The sequence below is a fragment of the Gavialis gangeticus genome, unplaced genomic scaffold (genome assembly GCF_001723915.1).
Source record: "Gavialis gangeticus isolate Ggan-Ray unplaced genomic scaffold, GavGan_comp1, whole genome shotgun sequence".
NCBI classification, from domain to species: domain Eukaryota; kingdom Metazoa; phylum Chordata; order Crocodylia; family Gavialidae; genus Gavialis; species Gavialis gangeticus.
In genome coordinates, this window is record NW_017728992.1 from 174,162,849 (window position 1) to 174,166,145 (window position 3,297).

Below are 3,297 nucleotides of genomic sequence, written 5' to 3' on the forward strand. Positions count from 1 at the left end.
TCCCATCCTTAACCCACCCCACCAGATACAAAATGTAGTCATTATCTTTCACAGCAACTTCCCCTCCCCCATATATTTCCATCCCTCCCTATGTATTTATAAATTCTTATCTGGAATATATAAACTGTCTATAAGCCAATATAGTCCAATCTTTTGCCTAAAGCAAAATCACCCCTATCCAAACCACCAATCCATTGTCTAACCTCCTAGCATAACTACACAGCATGCCACACATAAAGCAGGGAGGTCACAGTAGCCAATGTCCTGCTGCAGCAAAGTCATTAAATTATGCTCAGAAGATCCCAGGAACAGAGTCATGCCCCCCTCAACAGGGGAAGACAAGAAGCCCAACAGTCCATACTGATCTGACCATGGGGTCAAATCCCTTCCTGATCCCAAATCTAGTGATCAGTCCGACCCCGAGCAGAGGAGCAAGACCCTCCAGGCATAAGCCTCCATATTTAAGCCCCACCAGGAGCACTGGCATGACCCCATAAAAATCCCCAGGTTTGGCAATACCGAATGTTTCTGAGGAAGGCTTATAAAAAAAGAACAAAAAAATCAGCCTGACATGTACAGTAGCACGAGGGGGGAAAAATGTCCTCCTGATCCCATGCAACAACCAGCAGAGCCCAGAAGCATAGGAAATGCCCATAGTAGAACATAGCCATAGATGCTTCTAGACCATCCCTGCCAATGCCTGTCCAAATTCCTAAACCTCTCCAATGATAGAGATTCAACAACTTCCTTAGGCAATTTATTTCACTGCCTCACTGTCCAATAACAGTCAAAACATTTTTCCTGGTATCCCATCTAACCCTACTTTTGCTGCAGAATAGGACATGGACCAATGGCTTCACATTGCAGCAGAGGGAAAAGGCACTTTCTCTCTTCTTTATGGGAGTCCTTCAGGTATCTGAAGACTGTTATCATGAACCCTCTTAAGCACCTTTTCTGCAATCTGAATGTGCCTAACTCCTTCAACTCTCCTAATAAGACTTGCCTTCCAAGTCCTTTAGTTTTCTTGCCTGGTTCTGGACCCTCTCTAACTTCTCTATGTCCTTTTAAAAAATCTGGAGCCCAATACTGCACACAATACTCTAGGTGAGGACTAATCAGGGCTGAGTAGCAAGGGATTATAACCTCCTGCATCTTGCATCTAACGTTTCTATTGATGCATCCTACAGCTTCATCACTGGAGATTCATATTGAGTCTGATCTACCAAGACTCCCAGATCCTTCATCCAGCCAGGTGTCACCCATTTTGTATGTATATTTTTTATTATTCTTCCTGAGGTACAGTACCTTGTATTTGCCAGGACTGACCTTCATCCTGTTAACTCCAGCTCAGCTTTTCAATCTGTTGAGATCCTTCTGAACTGTCCTCCTGTCTTCCAATGTGTTCGCAGTCCTCAGTTTCATATAATCTGCAAACTGGATTAACTTTCTGTCCCAACATCCAAATCGTTAATGTAAGAGGAAGTTTAAGGGGCTTACCCTTCAGTGTCCTACATCAGGCGCTGCCTGAATGCTTGAAGAAGATTGTCCCAGCAGGGACAGCTTACCCAGAACAACCCGCAATTTCGTCCCAGTTGGGATGCTATACTTGTAGTCTGGTATTATCCCCAGCAGGCGGATTCAAGATTCAAAAATCAGTTTGGGAGCCCAGGAAAATTCCAGCCCAGGGACTGGCTGGGTGGCTCCCCTTAAACCCGGGTGTCTCCCCACCCCTGGTGGTGGTGGAAAGAGGTGTGTGCTGAGTGAAGAGGGTTAGAAAAAGTCTGCAGCATGGTCCCACCCTGCGGATGTATGCTGAAGCCTTTGCGAGCAGGCTGGAGGCCAGTGGAGTGCCTGAGGGTCGACCAGGAGAGCGCAGGCCCCTAGAATGAGCCCCTGGAGTTCATGAGCCAGCTTGACAAATTCCTTTGGGTGGGGACATAGCCCTGGGGAGCCCCTAGAGAGCAGGACACCAATTCCCCTCTGGGTTTGGAAACTTGGGGGTTGGAAACCAGTGGGATAAACCCCCTGCGTGAGCAGCCAGTGAAAGGACTGTGATGGAAGTGTCAACTTGGGGAAATATATATGCTGGCCAAGAAAGTTCCCAGGATACCTGCGTGGGCTAAGACGCAGGGGCGCATGACCTGAGGGGAAGTCTCAGTGTGCCTATGTGCCTAAAGTTCCCCCTGCCCTGCCCATGGCAATGAGCTCTTTCGCTGTGTGCTTAATTGTGTAACTAGCTCTGTGGGCTTGGAAAGGCAGTACACAGGCAAAGAAACATGTCTGGAGGTGTGTGGGGAAGTATCTGTGTTTTGCAGGGGTCTGGAGTAAGAACAGCCTCTGCAGACTGTGAGACACCTAGGCCTACGTGGGATAGCCCAAGAGAGCTGGACTCCACTGTGTGCGATGAGAAGAGTGAGACACTGTCCGCCCTCCATCCTTTGGCCATAAGTCAGGGTAAATGGTTATTAGTTGTAAATAATTAGTTAGGGGATTAATATAATGAGAATTTAACATAGTGTATATGTTATTAGCTTTGTATCCATCAACTTGATCATCTCTTAAGTGTAAATAGTTATTCACTGCTATTTTTGTATAAACACACCCTTAGTGTACTGTAAATAGAGTATTTCAAACTTTTGATATAATTTAATATTCACTTGCATATTTTAATTATTCCCTATATATAATTAAATTCTGTAAATAGTTACTCCTGAGTCTGCAAGATCTCTCCATTGTAAAAGGGAGCCCCGCCTCTCAGGGAGCCTCTGGCCACTGCTAGGTGAGCTGAGCAGGAGTAAAGCTATCTGGCACCCCTGGTCCCAAACATCTGGTCCCAAACATCTGGACACAGCCATGGGTAGCACCGTATGCCAAGGTTTACATTCCAAATAATTAATAAACATGTTGAACAGCACTGGGCCAAGGACAGACCCTTGTGAGACTCCACTCAAAACCTCTTGCCATTCTCTTATATCTCTATTTTTAATTACCTTTTTCTTGCAGCTATTGAGCCAGCAGTGTATCCACCTGATGGTAATTTTATCCTGCCCACATTTCTACAATTTGTTTATGAGACAGTCATGTAGGTTGTCAAAACCTTGCTCAAGTGCAGATATGCTATACCCACAACATATTATTTTTAAAATAATTTAGTTTGAACATGTGCATCCAGAATTTTTAAACACACACCAAATATGTCAACATCCAAAATAAAAAAAAAGTTAGAGTTGGCAATACTAAAAAGTATTAGTCAGTAATAGGCTTTCATAGTTTCATAGATTTAGGGTCGGAAGGGAC